The sequence below is a fragment of the Phoenix dactylifera genome, chromosome 4 (genome assembly GCF_009389715.1).
Source record: "Phoenix dactylifera cultivar Barhee BC4 chromosome 4, palm_55x_up_171113_PBpolish2nd_filt_p, whole genome shotgun sequence".
NCBI classification, from domain to species: domain Eukaryota; kingdom Viridiplantae; phylum Streptophyta; class Magnoliopsida; order Arecales; family Arecaceae; genus Phoenix; species Phoenix dactylifera.
The window spans coordinates 12,640,453-12,658,373 of record NC_052395.1 but is presented as its reverse complement, the minus strand read 5'-3'; the positions used below and the strand labels follow the sequence as shown (position 1 = coordinate 12,658,373).

At 44.9% G+C, this 17,921-nt stretch overlaps 1 pseudogene; it reads left to right on the top strand.

Annotated features, from left to right (window-relative positions):
• The first annotated feature begins 1,973 nt into the window (after positions 1 to 1,973).
• LOC103697367 lies at positions 1,974 to 16,774 on the top strand (annotated as a pseudogene).
• Positions 16,775 to 17,921: the final 1,147 nt, after the last annotated feature.

The following is a 17,921-nucleotide window of genomic DNA, read 5'->3' as shown; positions in this document are numbered from 1 at the left end:
TAGAGGTATTGTTGATTATGTCTGGATTCGCAGAAGAGTATTTGATCTGTTCAAGTACCTGATGTTATCCTGGGGATATATGAGTCCCTACTGCTTCACCTTATCTAACTTGGGGAATGGCTCTATGTTGACTTGACAGGAACATGGTTTCAGGACAGGCAGTCCGGCTGGACGACTTGACTCCCACGAACTAGATGAGGTAACTGGAATACATCTTCTTCATGATTTAAACTGTTCATTCTATTTATCCCATTATGTTTTTTACAGGGTGTTGATGTAACTGTAACTGTTGGTGGAAAAATGGACCACCCCACAAATGCAATTACAGCACCCAAATCCGTCAGCAAGATCGAGCTCATCCAGGCCGAGCTTATGTAAGCTCATCTAAGTGCTCGGGCTCTTCCGCTCTCGAGCTCATCCAAGTGCTCGGGCTCTTCCGCTCTCGAGCTCGTCCAAGTGATCGGGCTCTTCCGCTCTCGAGCTCATCCAAGTGCTCGGGCTCTTCCGCTCTCGAGCTCATCTAAGTGCTCGGGCTCTTCCGCTCTCGAGCTCATCCAAGTGATCGGGCTCTTCCGCTCTCGAGCTCATCCAAGTGATCGGGCTCTTCCGCTCTCAAGCTCATCCAAGTGATCGGGCTCTTCCGCTCTCGAGCTCATCCAAGTGCCCGGTCTCGAGCTCATCTAAGTGCTCGGTCTCGAGCTCATCCAAGTGCTCGGGCTCTTCCGCTCTCGAGCTCATCCAAGTGCTCGGGCTCTTCCGCTCTCGAGCTCATCCAAGTGCTCGGGCTCTTCCGCTCTCAAGCTCATCCAAGTGCTCGAGCTCATAGGCTGAGCTGAGCACAGAAGGCCGAGCACAGCAGGCCGAGCACAGAAGGCTAAGACCAGAAGGCCGAGCACCGAAGGCCGAGCACAGAAGGCTAAGACCAGAAGGCTGCCGAGCTCAGAAGGCCGAGCACAGCAGGCCGAGCTCAGAAGGCTGCCGAGCACAGAAGGCTGCCGAGCTCAGAAGGCCGAGCACAGCAGGCCGAGCTCAGAAGGCTGCCGAGCACAGAAGGCTGCCGAGCTCAGAAGGCCGAGACCAGAAGGCTGAGCACAGAAGGCCGAGCACAACAGGCCGAGCACAGAAGGCCGAGCACAGAAGGCTAAGACCAGAAGGCCGAGCTCAGAAGGCTGCCGAGCACAGCACGCCAAGCACAGAAGGCCGCCGAGCACAGCAGGCCAAGCACAGAAGGCCGAGCTCAGAAGGCCGAGCACAGCAGGCCGAGCACAGAAGGCCGAGCACAGCAGGCCGAGCACAGAAGGCTAAGACCAGAAGGCCGAGCTCAGGAGGCCGAGCACAGTAGGCCGAGCACAGCAGGACGAGACCAGAAGGCTGAGCTGACCTCATAAGGCCGACCTCGTCGTCTATATGTTGCGGCCATGCCCTGCAGCAGCCTTACTGCACCATGTTTTACTTGCCGGCCACGCCACGACATATTAATCAGGAACCATACTCTGCTACGACTGTCAACGCCTCATCATTTCCAAGAATGTACTGCACTGCACGCCTCAAGTAAGCTCTGGCTGCACGCCATCTCCTCCCATGATGGGAACGGGCCATCCACGGCAACTCATTACTTCCACGCCCACGTCCAATCGTGACGGTAACCCATTAATTCGCCCAGTCACATCACAGGTAACCCTGCCACTCTTCCTATAAAAGGGGAGCTTCTTCCTCTAAAAAGGGAGAGGCTTCTTCCTCCCAAGGGAATTTTTCGGACTTCACATACAGTCCCTCTCTCTTCTCCAAAATTAAGCCCCCCCTCTGACTTAGGCATCGGAGGGCCGGCGCTGGAAAAGCCCAGCTACCGGCTTCTTGCAGGTCCCCCGGAGGACGCTGCTCGCCGACGGATCGCCGTCCGCCAGTGTTCGCCGGAGCTCCTCTCCTCGATTCGCGGCCGCCCCCGGGTCCAATTTCCAGCAACAGTAACATACATAGAATTTTTGGGGAAACTTCAAACATTCAAGGTCAACTCAAGAAACCTGTCTTTTTCCTGGGTGTGGGAGAGTTCTTTTGGTGCAAACCACACACAAGCAATGGTTGGACTGGTATTCTTTTAACCTCTTCAGCGCTGCTGGTCACAGGATTAATTGTATATTTGGATTTGTGAGAAAATTGAGAAAATATTTTCAGTTATGTTAAACCAAAAGGTCTTTGAAACAGTATGAAACTCATTTAAAGGATTGCATTTCAATTTGGCTCCTTTGGCTTGTACTCTGCATTAGAGATGACTGCAGTTCTGAACAACAAATCTTTCAGTCCTTACACTTTTCCTGGTCTAGGTGAATCTCGAAGGCTTCCTCCTTCGTTATGTGAGCTTAAATTCTGAAATCTAAAATGATAGATCACCAACCTGAGTTTTTCGATTTCATGTTAGGCCCCTCTTGTGTGTTGGCCTAGAAGTTGGCAGATGCCAGTGAAGTATTAAAACATTTTCAAATTTGATTTTTTTTTTTTCACATCTTTGTACCATACCTATGTAGATTGGATCAAAGTATAGGGGAATGCTGAAAAAAGAAAAACTTTCCTCTTCGAATCACAGTAGTCAACTTTTTTACTATTCTCACTTCTACCCTCACCTTGCTTCGTTTTTGTGAGCATTCATAATTTGTGTTGGATTTATTTGACTGCTTCATATTTATTTCTTCTATGAACTGCCAGAGGCAAGAAGGGTCACCTCAAAAAATTGCGAGTGGGATACAAGACAATGCTCAACCTTCTACCAATCAAAATCAACAAGCCACCCCTATTATCCCAGTGAAGCTTAAACGGCAGGTAAACATCTGGTCATTTTCAATTTTGATTTAGTTTTGTTGTTTCTTGGTAAAGGTATAAGTTGTCTCCCCCATCTCTCACCTTGCAGCAATTACGACAGAAAAGAAAGGAAATGCGAACTCAAGAGCTAATTAACATGAGCAAAGAAACTGAACTAGAGATGCAAAGAGCAGCCATTGAACGTACAAAGCAGTTTAATAACACTGTCAGGGGAAAATACAACATATGGAGGAAAGAATATAACAGCCCTCACTCAGATTCCACTTTGAAACTATTGAAAGATCAGATTATCATGGCCAAGGTGTATGCTAGCATTGCCCGTTCCAAGAATGTATTTGATCTTTATGATTCCTTGATGAGACACATCAAAGATAGCCGACATGCTATTGGAGATGCAAATTCAGATACCGATCTGCATGAAAGGTACTTCTTCCAGTCATTTTCATTATCATAATATTGTGTTGAAAAGTAAACTTAATTTAATGAATGACTTTTGGGAGGATTCATGAATATGTGAAGGGTCACCTTGAGAGTGGTGATTCATGTATATGTATTTAAGTGGTTTATGTCTTTTGGATTTTCTATGTGTATTTAAGTGGTTCATGTACTTAGGTTTATTCATGTACCTAGAAGTCCTATAAATACCATGTAAGTCTTATAGTTTGGTAAGCAAGGCAAGAGCCAAAGTGAATAGAAAAAATCTGAAGTATTCTTCCTCTCCATCCTTTCCTCTCTAATCTCTCTTCCTATATTTCCAGCAAACTGGTATCAGAGCTCCAGTTTCTTGATCCTGGAGATGGCCAATTCTACTTTTCCATTTCAATTTCCTCGCCTTACAAAAGAGAATTATGAGAATTGGTGCATTTGTATGAAGGCTTTGCTTGGATCGCAAGATGTGTGGGAGATCGTAGATAGAGGCTATAAGGAGCCTCATGAAGACGCTTTGATGAGTTCTGCTCAAAGGGAGTGTCACGCCCCGCACCCAGCATCCGGGTCCGGTACGCGACCGGCCGCATGAGCCCTAGAGCAGTGCCCTAAAGATTATGCAAGGCCTAAGATAAACAAAAATCCAATAAATCCACAACTAATTTAGTAATTCAAATAGACAAATCCGACATGCCCAAATAAACACATTAGTTCAATTACAATATCTTCAAATGTTCATCGACATCAAAGAAGGATAAACAAACAAACTAACTAATGACTCTGGTACTTGCACTCTGCGCCCATCCCATCCAAATCTATGCATCCTGCAACTCTGATAAAGAAAAAGAAGAAAAGGAGGTGAGCTTTACAGCCCAGTAAGAATCCCTACATATCCACACCAACACAATAATAATATAGATTTGAAAACCACGACAAATCGATGCACATTTCATGAAATTATAACCAGTTTCCAAAAGACTCAAAAATCAATATAAGTGTGTATATCAGCATCAATGAAAGTCCAGTCACACAGGAATAATATAGCATATGATAGCTCATAAATCTTCGTTACTATTTTCAATGCTTTTTCTTTTCATTCTAAATTAACTTGATCCGGATCAATTATCTTTCCGACTTTGGGCTACATCCCGGTCACGTTTCCGGCCCGTGACGGGGCAATCGATAGTATCACATTTCCAGCCTGTGACGGGGCAATCAATAGTATCACATTTCCAGCCTGTGATGGGGCAATAGATAGTATTACATTTCCAGCCTGTGATGGGGCAATCGATAGTATCACATTTCCAGCCTGTGATGGGGCAATCGATAATAACGAGATAAGCCCAAAGTCCCGGTTCATTTAATCAATTTACAAACACATATCCATTCCCTTTTTCACTTTATTTCCGGCCTAGATTAACCATGGTCACGTTTCCGGCCCGTGACAGGGCAATCAATATAACATGGTTAGTCCATACCACCACATCCATAAATCCAAATATGCAGGTATAGGTTATACACATACATGCATCCATCATAATACCAATCACAAGCCAACACGATCAAAATATAATTAAATATAAAACTGTTTTGCTTTGTCTGGATCATAGCATATCAAACATATATAATGCGAAAATATTTTTATCATGTAGGATTGGCGTACAAGGATTCTTACCCTTTGTTGAAAACTCATACAACTAATCACACGCCCTCATGGTGATCTATGAACCGAAATGCACAGGACTCTGCTCAGCGTCCTTTCGTCCAATAGATTGTTCCCCTACAGAACCAAGTCATTATTAAAATTTATCAAAGATATATGATGATCTAGGTGTTGGGGTATGTGGAGACCATTGGTGATGAAGAGAATTGAAGGAGAATAAATTCTGCATAGTTTTGTCTGGCGGACTGTCGGAGTCGACTCGAGCTACAGTCGAGTCGACTCGGGAACAGTCGAGTCGACTCGAGGTCCGTCGAGTCGACCCGGGAGAAGAAAGGCCGAAAAACCATGTTTCTGTCTGGACTGTCAGAGTCGACTCGAGCTACAGTCGAGTCGACTCGAAGCATCATCGAGTCGACTCGAGCTACAGTCGAGTCGACCCGAGATCGTGCCAGTTATTCTGGGAGTTGTCCAGACGTGCCAGAGCCGACTCGAACTGTAGCCGAGTCGACTCGAGCTCGCGGGAAATCTTACGGATGAGTTTCTTTTTTGGTGTTTTTGTTGGCGTTTCGACGGCTATGATCATCTGAAGGTCTTGAGACTATATATAGGACTCATGAGAGCCCTAGGGTAAGGTTTTTGCCGTATATTTGAGAGAGACTCTTGTTTGTGAGGCTAGGGTTCTAGAGAAGAAGAGGATTGGGATCCTACTTCTTGTGCAAAGGGAATTCTGTGTGAATCTCTTGTAGATCGATCGCATGTGATCATTCGGGCGTGTGTTATCTCTGTAATCAGATCATCCTAATTGAGATTTGGAGCGGTGGAGGACGTAGGCTACTTGTAGCCGAACCTCGTTACATTTTTGTGTTTGCTTTGCTATTTTTCTTCCTTCTTCTTTCTTTGATCTTTGATAATCCGTTGCGGTGCTCAAGTATTTTACCCTACTGATACCAGGGGTAATCTTTTGCCCTTCGTAGCGGAAGCGAAGTGGTGATCCTTGAGTCCGGTGTCGAGGGAGCGAGAGAGTGCTTATCCGTTCGCTTCTCTCCTTGCTTGTCCGACGTCGGTGGCGGCGCCGGTGTGAGTGGGTTCCGGTGCGGGTCGCTGACAACAAGTGGTATCAGAGCTATTGGTTTTCTGCGATGGCGGATGAAGGAAAGGTGCGAATTGAGAAGTTCAATGGCACGAACTTCGGGTTTTGGAAGATGCAAATAGAGGATTACCTTTACCAGAAGGATCTCTATTTACCTCTTGGGGGTAGAGCAAAGAAACCAGAGAAGATGTCCGATGAAGACTGGGAGGTCCTCAATCGGAAGACGCTCGGCACCATTAGATTGTCACTTGCATCCCAAGTGGCATTCAACATCAAAAATGAGAAGACGACGATGGAGTTGATGGCAACATTGTCGCGGATGTACGAGAAACCCTCAGCATCAAACAAGGTATTTCTCATGAAGAGGTTGTTTAATCTTCGTATGAAAAATGGCGGCAGCATAGCTGAATACCTCAACGAATTCAATGGACTCACGGCCCAGTTGGAGTCAGTGGAGATTAGTTTTGACGATGAGATTCGGGCATTGCTAATCCTCTCCGGATTGCCTGATAGCTGGGAGGGCCTGGTGATGGCGGTGAGCAACTCTTCGGCGACGGGGAAGCTGATTTTTGATGACGTTGTGGGAGTGCTTCTAAGTGAAGAAGCAAGAAGGAAATCTTTTGGAGCTACGGAGTCGTCTGGAAGTGTACTAAACACCTCTAACCGGGGAAGACAAAAGAAGGACGGTCGATTTCGAAGCGACTCGAAGTCGAGATCCAGCAGGTCTCGAGCACCTCAGAACAAGGGAGTGAAGTGCTGGAACTGCAGGAAGACGGGGCACTTTAGGAGGGACTGCAAATCTCCTAAAGAGAAGCAAGGCGACCACACCGAAGGAGTCAGCAAGGATCTGGCAAATCTTGCTGAAAACGGTGACATGGATGCCCTCGTTCTATCTTTATCTACCGGTGACGAGTCTTGGGTGATAGACTCAGGCGCGTCTTTCCATGCTACATCCCAACGGAAGCTTCTTGGAGGATATGAGAAGGGAGACTTCGGCAAAGTCTACCTAGGGGATGGAGAGCCTTGCACCATACAAGGAAGGGGAAGCGCGGAAGTGAAGTTGATTTCTGGATCTTCACTTGAGCTTGAGGACGTACGGCACGTGCCTCAACTGCAGAGGAATCTGATTTCTGTTGGACAGTTGGCGAGCCAGGGGTATAAGACTATTTTCACAGCTGATCAGTGGAAGATATCCAGGGGCTCGTTGACGGTGGCTAGTGGCAAGAAGGTTGGGACACTTTATGTCGCCAACGGCACGGAGAACTCTATTGGAGTTGCTGCAGCAGATGTGGACGCCAAGTTATTGCATTGCAGACTTGGGCACATGAGTTATCAGGGACTGGAGGTGATGCACCAGTTGGGAAAGCTGCAGGGTCTCAGGAGTGTTGAGATGGACTTCTGTGAGGATTGTGTTCTCGAAAAGCAGAAGCGTGTTTCATTCAACAAAGAAGAAAAACCTCGGAAGCAAGAAAAGCTAGATCTCGTGCACACGGACGTGTGGGGGCCTGCACCAGTTTCTTCCATTGGTGGATCTCAGTATTATGTTACTTTTATTGATGATGCTACCAGGAAGCTTTGGGTGTTCCTATTGAAGCACAAGTCAGAGGTATTTGGGGTCTTCAGGAGATGGCAGGTGATGGTAGAACTCGAGACAGGAAGGAGGTTGAAATGCCTGAGATCGGACAACGGTGGTGAGTATTGTAGCAGGGAGTTTGAGGACTACTGTGCAGATGCTGGGATCGTCAGGCAGAGGACAGTTCCAGGGACACCACAACAAAATGGAGTTGCTGAAAGGATGAACAGAACAATTAATGATCGTGCCAGGAGCATGAGGATACATGCTGGATTGCCACAGCAGTTTTGGGCGGAAGCAGTTAACACTGCTGCCTACTTGATCAACAGAGGGCCATCAAAGAAACTTGAATTTGGGATTCCTGAGGAAGCATGGACAGCGAAGAAGATTGATTTGGCGCACTTACGAGTATTCGGTTGTACCAGTTATGTCCATGTTGATTCCAGTGAAAGAAGCAAACTAGACGCCAAATCAAAGAAGTGCATTTTCGTTGGATACGGAGGTCAACTGTTTGGGTACCGGCTGTGGGATCCCGAACACAGGAAGATCATTCGTAGTAATGATGTGGTATTCAATGAGAAAATGCAGCAGAGCTATGAATCAGAAACAAAACCTGTTGAGCCGTGTTTTGTGGATCCTGAAGAGGAGTCTGTAAATTCTGATCAGAAGACTCAGTCAGAGCAAGAACCTGAAGCATTGGCACCCCCTCCACAACTAAGAAGGTCCACTCGTAGTACTCATGGGCAGCCTCCTCAAAGGTATGATGGGACTCTTAGTTATTTGCTGCTCACAGATAATGGCGAACCTGAATGCTTTACGGAAGCATTGGAGGTTGATACCAGGAAGGAGTGGGAGTTGGCCATGGATGATGAGATGAAGTCATTGGAGCAGAATCAAACATGGAATTTGGTGGATCTGCCCAAGGGGAAGAAAGCACTGTCAAACAAATGGGTTTACAGGCTGAAGGAAGAGCAGGATGGGAAGAAGCGGTACAAGGCCAGGCTGGTTGTAAAAGGATTTCAGCAGAGAGCAGGTATCGACTTCACAGAGATTTTTTCTCCTGTAGTCAAGATGAGTTCTATTCGAGCGGTGCTGAGCATGGTGGCAGTAGAGGATCTTCACTTAGAGCAGCTTGATGTGAAGACGGCCTTTCTCCACGGAGATCTCGATGAGGAGATATATATGCAGCAGCCGGAGGGATACATTGCAGCTGGCACGGGTGACTTAGTCTGCAAATTAAAGAAAAGCCTCTATGGTTTGAAACAGGCACCCAGACAATGGTATCTCAAGTTCGATAGTTACATGCTTGAGATAGGATACAGAAGATGTCAGGAGGATCACTGTTGCTACTTCCGGGACTTCGGTATATCTTACATTATCTTGCTATTGTATGTTGATGACATGTTAGTTGCAGGAGCTAGCATGCATGAGATTGCAAAATTGAAGCTGAAGCTGTCAAGAAAATTTACAATGAAGGATCTAGGAGCAGCGAAACAGATCCTTGGGATGCGGATCAGCAGAGATAGGTCTAAACATATCCTCAGACTATCTCAGGCGGAGTACATCAGCCGAGTACTCAGGAGATTCTGCATGGAGGGTGCCAAACCTGTTGGCACACCGCTGGGTGCCCACTTTAAGCTTTCAAAAGGGCAAAGTCCGAAGACGCGGGTGGAGGAGCTCAATATGTCAAAAATCCCGTATGCATCGGCAGTGGGGAGCTTGATGTACGCTATGGTGTGTACGAGACCAGACATTGCTCAAGCAGTGGGAGTTGTGAGTCGCTTTATGAGCTGCCCAGGCATGGAGCATTGGCGTGCGGTCAAATGGATACTGAGGTATCTGAGAGGCACGGAGCACATATCAATGTGCTATGGAGGTTCTGAGATCCGGTTACAGGGCTCTGTGGACTCAGACATGGCAGGGGACTTGGACGGCAGGAGGAGCACGACAAGGTACTTGTTCATCTTGGGCAGTGGAGCCGTCAGTTGGATTTCCAGGTTACAACCAGTTGTTGCATTGTCGACTACGGAGGCGGAGTATGTGGCAGCCACAGAGGCGTGCAAGGAACTAATATGGCTTCAAGGCTTGATGAAGGAGCTTGGGAAGGAGCAGAAGGATTGCATGTTATATTCAGATAGTCAAAGTGCAATTCATCTGGCGAAGAATTCAGCTTTCCATTCAAGGACGAAGCATATTGACATACGGTACCACTTCGTGAGGTCATTACTCGAGCAGGGACTTGTCAAGTTGGAGAAAATTCATACAAGTCAGAATCCTGCAGATATGTTGACGAAGGTCGTCACGGTGGAGAAGCTGAGGAGTTGTTCAGCTTCTGCTGGTCTTCATGCTTGAAGACGTTGAGGAGGCATCATACCAATTTCACTAGGATGATCCAGTTTCAGTGGGAGCACAGAGGAGAACCAAGTAACAAGAGGATATACCCAAGGTCTCCAAGTGGGAGATTGTTGGGGTATGTGGAGACCATTGGTGATGAAGAGAATTGAAGGAGAATAAATTCTGCATAGTTTTGTCTGGCGGACTGTCGGAGTCGACTCGAGCTACAGTCGAGTCGACTCGGGAACAGTCGAGTCGACTCGAGGTCCGTCGAGTCGACCCGGGAGAAGAAAGGCCGAAAAACCATGTTTCTGTCTGGACTGTCAGAGTCGACTCGAGCTACAGTCGAGTCGACTCGAAGCATCATCGAGTCGACTCGAGCTACAGTCGAGTCGACCCGAGATCGTGCCAGTTATTCTGGGAGTTGTCCAGACGTGCCAGAGCCGACTCGAACTGTAGCCGAGTCGACTCGAGCTCGCGGGAAATCTTACGGATGAGTTTCTTTTTTGGTGTTTTTGTTGGCGTTTCGACGGCTATGATCATCTGAAGGTCTTGAGACTATATATAGGACTCATGAGAGCCCTAGGGTAAGGTTTTTGCCGTATATTTGAGAGAGACTCTTGTTTGTGAGGCTAGGGTTCTAGAGAAGAAGAGGATTGGGATCCTACTTCTTGTGCAAAGGGAATTCTGTGTGAATCTCTTGTAGATCGATCGCATGTGATCATTCGGGCGTGTGTTATCTCTGTAATCAGATCATCCTAATTGAGATTTGGAGCGGTGGAGGACGTAGGCTACTTGTAGCCGAACTTCGTTACATCTTGTTTGCTTTGCTATTTTTCTTCCTTCTTCTTTCTTTGATCTTTGATAATCCGTTGCGGTGCTCAAGTGTTTTACCCTACTGATACCAGGGGTAATCTTTTGCCCTTCGTAGCGGAAGCGAAGTGGTGATCCTTGAGTCCGGTGTCGAGGGAGCGAGAGAGTGCTTATCCGTTCGCTTCTCTCCTTGCTTGTCCGACGTCGGTGGCGGCGCCGGTGTGAGTGGGTTCCGGTGCGGGTCGCTGACAACACTAGGACCCCTGTTTAATCCTCTAAAGGGTCCTCTAAAATCTAGCATCCCAAGACTATTTAGAGTCCTCAAAGCCATGATCTCCCCGGATCCAAGTGTAAGAAGGGAATCCAACAACAAATAATATAATAAGAGAAAATATATAATAAGAGAAAGGGAGGGGAAAGACCCTCTCTCTTTCTCTCTTCTTCCTTCTTCCCGACGGAAAGGGGAGAAGGGGGTTCGGCCACCGGTGGCCCACGGCCGGCGACGCCCCCTGGTCATTGGCCTGTGGCGATGCCGGCGGTGCCACGCCCGGCGACGGCCTGTCGGAACGGAAGAAGAAACCAACGGCTCGCCGACGGTCGGCAACCGGGGCTTCTTGTCTCCAAATCCAACGGCTCGCCGGCCGGATTCAAGAGGAACAAGGATCCAGAGGTTGAGAAAGAAGGAGGGACGACTCACCTTGCCTCCGGCGAGATCCTCCCGGCCGGATCGACGACGACCGCTTCGATTCTTCCCACGGCAAGGTAAAACCCAATCTCCCTTCTCCCCTTTTTTTTTATGTGGAAGCCTGTCGGCTGATGCCCTAGGAAGAGAAGGGAGGAGATCCTCGCTGGTAGGGTTTTATCGCCCTCTAACCTCCCCTCCGATGGATTCGGAAGGAGGGGAGAAGGGTTTGAAAATAGGGGAGGGAGCCAATCGGGAGTCTCCCTCCCTCCTTTCTCATGCGTTGGGCCGCCTTGCTTGGAGGCCGGCCCAACCACATGCGGGCCTTTACAGGGAGGCTCTACCCAAAATGCGGAAGAAGGACCAACAAGCTCTCACCCTCATCCATCAATGTTTGGATGAAGCCATGTTCGAGAAAGTGGCTAATGCTACCACCGCCAAGCAAGCATGGAAGATTTTACAAAACTCCTACCAAGGAGTTGATAAAGTGAAGAAAGTACGCCTTCAAATGCTACGAGGAGATTTTGAAGGTATACGAATGCAAGAATCCGAGTCTATTGCGGATTTCTTTTCGAGGGTGTTGGCCATAGTAAATCAAATGAAGAGGTATGGAGAGAGATTGGAGGATGTCCGAGTCATTGAGAAAATTCTTCGTTCGTTGCATTCGAAGTTCGATTACATCGTCGTAGCCATCGAGGAGTCCAAAGATTTGGAGACTATGACGGTTGATCAACTTATGGGTTCATTACAAGCCCACGAAGAGAGAATCAACAAGAAGAAGGAGGAGCCGATCAAGCAAGTTCTAGCCACCAAGCTCTCGGTGAAGGAGAAAGAAAGGGAGTTTGGGAAAAGTCAACAAGAAAGAGGACGTGGAGGTGGACAAGGTTGAGAGAGAGGAGGAAGAGGAAGAGGAAGAGGTGGACAAGGCAATCAATACATTAACAATGAAGAAAGGAGATATTTGTCAAGAGGCCGTAGTAGAGGAAACTACACAAAGCAAAATGATAAGTCCAAAGTTCGGTGTTACAATTGTCAAAAGATTGGGCACTATGCTCGGGAGTGTTGGAGTTCTCCTTTCAATGTTGAAGAGAAGGCTCATCATGTTGAAAATAAAGAAGCGGAGGCCACTTTGTTGCTAGCCTTCAAAGGAGAAGAAAGAAGCAAGAAAGATTTGTGCTATCTTGATAATGCCGCAAGCAATCACATGTGTGGAGATAAAAGCAAATTTGTGGAGATTGACGAATCGGTGACCGGGTTTGTCACTTTTGGAGATAACTCTAAAGTTCCAATTGAAGGCAAATGTACGATTTTAATTCGTATGAAAAATGATGGCCATCAACTTATGAGTAATGTTTATTATATTCCAAGTATGAAAAGTAATATTTTGAGTTTGGAACAACTTTTAGAGAAGAACTACGAGGTTCATATGAAAAATCGTAGTCTTTTACTTCAAGATGATAGGAAGAATGTGATTGCTAAGGTGCCCATGACAAAAAATAGGATGTTTTTGCTTGATATCCAAACTGATTTTGCTAAATGTCTCAAGACTTGTGTGAAAGATTCATCTTGGCTTTGGCATTTGAGGCTTGGGCATGTAAATTTTGGAGACTTGAAGTTGTTGAGACAAAAAGAGATATTGAAGGGCTTGCCAACTATTGACCAACCGGATCAACTATGTGAAGGGTGTCTTGTTGGCAAACAATTCCGAAAGAGTTTTCCAAAAGAAACTACTTCAAGAGCAAGAGAGCTACTTGAACTTGTTCATGCCGATGTTTGTGGACCAATCAAGCCTTCTTCATTTGGTAACAATCGGTATTTTCTTCTCTTTATTGATGATTGTAGTAGAAAAACTTGGGTTTATTTCTTGATAGAAAAATCCGAAGTATTTGGTGCTTTTAGAAAATTTAAAGCACTTGTTGAAAAACAAAGTGGCTATTGTATTAAAGCCTTGAGAACGGATAGAGGGGGAGAGTTTACTTCTAACAAGTTTAATGAGTTTTGTGAAGCAAATGGCATTCGGCGGTTTTTGACCGTTCCAAGATCTCCACAACAAAATGGTGTCATCGAAAGGAAGAATAGGAGCATTCTCAATATGGCTCGAAGCATGTTGAAGACAAAGACGATGCCAAAAGAATTTTGGGTGGAAGCGGTTGACTGTGCAGTGTACCTATCCAACCGGTGTCCAACTAGAAGCCTATGGAACAAAACTCCTCAAGAAGCATGGAGCGGAAGAAAGCCAAGTGTTTCCCATTTTAGAGTTTTTGGGAGCATTGGCTATGTTCATGTACTTGATCAAGAGAGGTCCAAGCTTGATGATAAAAGCAAGAAGCATATCTTCATCGGGTATGATCAACATTCCAAAGGCTACAAGCTCTACAATCCAAGTGTTGGCAAGGCGACTATTAGTAGAGATGTGGAGTTCGATGAAGAAGATTCTTGGGATTGGAGTAATGAAGATAAGGAGAGGTATGATTTCTTTCCATTCCTTGATGAGGAGGAGCAAAGAAGAGAAGTTCAAGAGCCCATAACACCTCGATCACCAACAACTCCTAGTACATTTTCTTCATATTCTAGTGGAAGCTCTAGTGAAAGGCAACCACGAATGAAGAGTCTTCAAGATCTTTATGAGGTAACAGAAAATTTAAGTGATGATTTAACTCTTTTTTGTCACTTTGACGATTGTGAGCTCATAATTTTTGAAGAAGCAGTCAAAGATGAGAAGTGGAGAATTGCCATGGATGAAGAGATCAAGTCAATTGAGAAAAATGACACTTAGGAGCTAGCAACTATACCGGAAGGTCAAAAGCCCATTGGTGTGAAGTGGGTTTTCAAAGAAAAGAAGAATGCTAAAGGTGAAGTAGAGAGATACAAGGCAAGGTTGGTAGCCAAGGAATATAGCCAACGTCCCGGAATTGACTATGGTAAAGTGTTTGCTTCTGTTGCACGGTTGGAGACCATTCGAATGATAATCTCACTTGCAGCTCAAAAGAAGTGGAAGATTTATCAAATGGATGTAAATCAGCTTTCTTGAATGGCATTCTTGAGGAAGAGGTTTATGTTGAACAACCTTTGGGCTATGTGATCAAAGGCCATGAAGATAAAGTGTTGAAGTTGAAGAAAGCACTGTATGGTTTGAAGCAAGCACCAAGGGCTTGGAATAGTCAGATTGACAAGTATTTCCAAAAGAATGGGTTTACTAAGTGCCCACATGAGCATGCTCTCTATACTAAGGTGCGTGAAAATGGAGATATTTTGCTTGTTTGCTTATATGTTGATGATTTAATTTTTACGGACAATAATCCAAGTATATTTGGAGAGTTTAAGCAAGCTATGACTAAAGAGTTTGAAATGACGGATATTGGTCTCATGTCTTATTATCTTAGCATTGAGATCAAACAAATGGAGGATGGAATTTTTATTTCTCAAGAAGGTTTTGCCAAGGAAATCCTTAAGAGGTTCAAGATGGAAGATTGTCAACCTGTGAACACTCCGGTGGAATGTGGAGTAAAGCTGTCTAAGCATGAAGAAGGAGAGAAGGTAGACTCTACAACCTTCAAAAGTTTAGTTGGAAGTTTGAGATACCTAACTTGCACAAGACCGGATATACTTTTTGGAGTTGGGCTTATTAGTCGGTTTATGGAGTCACCAAGCATGACACATTTCAAAGCAGCGAAACGAATTCTTCGTTACATCAAAGGTACAATCAGTTTTGGCTTGCTTTATTCATGTTCTAATGAATTTAAGCTTATGGGCTATAGTGATAGTGATTGGGCCGGAGATATGGATGATCGGAAGAGCACTACTGGTTTCATTTTCTACTTGGGAAATACAGCTTTTACTTGGAGTTCGAAGAAGCAACCGATTGTGACACTTTCTACTTGTGAAGCTGAAAATGTTGCCGCTACTTCTTGTGTTTGTCATGCCATATGGTTAAGAAGATTATTGAAGGAGTTACAAATGCTACAAGAGGAGGCCACGAAGATTTTTGTTGACAACAAGTCAACCATTGCATTGGCAAAGAACCCGGTTTTTCATGATAGAAGCAAGCATATAGATACAAGGTATCATTTTCTTAGAAATTGTATTGCAAAGAATGAAGTGCAAGTGAAGTATGTGAAGACCCATGATCAAGTTGCAGATATTTTTACTAAGCCTCTCAAGTATGACACTTTTAGCAAGTTGAGGATGATGCTTGGAGTTACAACAAATTAAGTTTAAAGGGGGGTGTTGAAAAGTAAACTTAATTTAATGAATGACTTTTGGGAGGATTCATGAATATGTGAAGGGTCACCTTGAGAGTGGTGATTCATGTATATGTATTTAAGTGGTTTATGTCTTTTGGATTTTCTATGTGCATTTAAGTGGTTCATGTACTTAGGTTTATTCATGTACTTAGAAGTCCTATAAATACCATGTAAATCTTATAGTTTGGTAAGCAAGGCAAGAGCCAAAGTGAATATAAAAAATCTGAAGTATTCTTCCTCTCCATCCTTTCCTCTCTAATCTCTCTTCCTATATTTCCAACATATTGTTTACAAATCACTCAGTCATAATGCTGGAAATTTGTCTCCCATCATCCAGTGCTCTTGAACAAGCGAAAGCAATGGGCCATGCTTTATCTGTGGCTACTTGACACTGATGTAGTGGCAAGAAAGTTACGGACCATGGTCCAGTCTGCAGATGAAAGCATAAATGCTGTGAAGAAACACAACACATTCTTAGTCCAGCATGCTGCAAAGACCATCCCTAAACCCCATCCACTACCTACCTTTACAGCTAACAACTGATTACTTCTTGCACAACTATACCAGCAAAGAACTAGCAGACAAGAACAAGCTTGAGGATCCTTCCCTCTACCACTATGCTATATTCTCTGATAATGTTCTTGCAACAGCTGTAGTTGTCAATTCCACTGTGATACACGCCAAAGGACCGGAAAAACATGTATTTCATATAGTTACAGACAGACTGAACTTTGCAGCTATGAGAATGTGGTTCATTGTCCATCCTCCTTCACCTGCGACAATTAATATGGAGAATATTGATGATTTCAAGTGGCTTAACTCTTCTTATTGTTCAGTTCTTCGTCAACTTGAGCCAGCCAGGATTAAAGAATACTACTTCAAAGCAAATCATCCATCATCTCTTTCTGTTGGGAATGAAAATATCAAATATAGGAATCCCAAGTATCTATCTATGCTTAACCATCTAAGGTTCTACATGCCAGAAGTGTACCCAAAGCTTGATAAGATACTTTTTCTTGATGATGATGTTCTTGTTCAAAAGGATCTGACACCACCCTGGTTTTTAGATTTGAAAGGGATGGTGAATGGAGCAGTTGAGACATGCAAAGAGAGCTTTCATAGGTTTGATACTTAACGATGCTTTATTGCATTGGTCAAGTAGCATAAAGCGTCGGCATAGTCCAACACAAACTACGGTGGGAAGCGCCGGTTCAAGTACGCCGATGCTTTTAAGCGTCGGGTTCCTATAACATGAACGACGTTTAAAAGCGTCGGCATAGAGCGACGACGCTTTTTTGACGCGTCGGGTTAAACCCGACCCACGCCCACCTGCCCGACGTCTGACCCACGCTTTGCGGTGCGCGGGCTGGAAATTCGCCGACGCTTAAAAGCGTCGGTAGAGACCAAAAAAAGTGCCAGGAGATATCCTTTCTTTTGTAGTGCCAGTACCTTTCTGTTTATTCAGGCATGGGTGTTGAAGCAGCTGTGAGGTACTTAAAAATCTGTTTTGTTGTATCTAATACTTATTCATGTGTGGGTGTTGAAGCAAATGTGAGGTACTTAAATCTGTATTGTTGTATCTAATACTAGGAAGGTTGCTTTGCACGAAGAAAAGGGCATATAGTTTAGTCTAGAACACTAGTGCACGACCAATATATAGTGGTGCATCCTAACAAAAAGAGACTGCCCCACCGTGACAGTGCCTAGAGCTTAGTCATCTGTAGAAGGAATAAGATAACTCATATTGAAAGGTTTTGGCCGTCGAAATGATGAATCGGTGAGCTATATTCCCTGACTAAACCTGCAGCTTCAAAGATTACTGTTTCTACATATGTGACCGGAGCTTCCGTCACTGAATTGATTACAAAAACACGCGTCACTAAATTTTCAGTGACGGCGGCGATTTCCGTCCCTAAACTCCGTGACAGAACCACCGTCACTAAGCCGTTACAAATCCAATAATTAAATATTTAAGAAATTACGTATTTTCCGTCACTATCCAGTCGCTGATTTATTGATGAAGGTAACTTGGTCATTGATTTTGTCACAGAATTCGGTCACAAGTTTGGTCACTGATCTATCACAATCTTCAGTGATAGATTTAGTCGTCACAGACATGGTCACAAATTTTGTCACTATATATTTGTCATTAATTTTGTCACTGATCTAGTGACAAGGTTAGCATCACTAATTTGTCACAAACCCTCTGAGCAAAATCAATTTTTATTAACCAAAATTCTGTCATTAAGTTTATGGCTGCTCGTCACAGTACTTGGTAAACA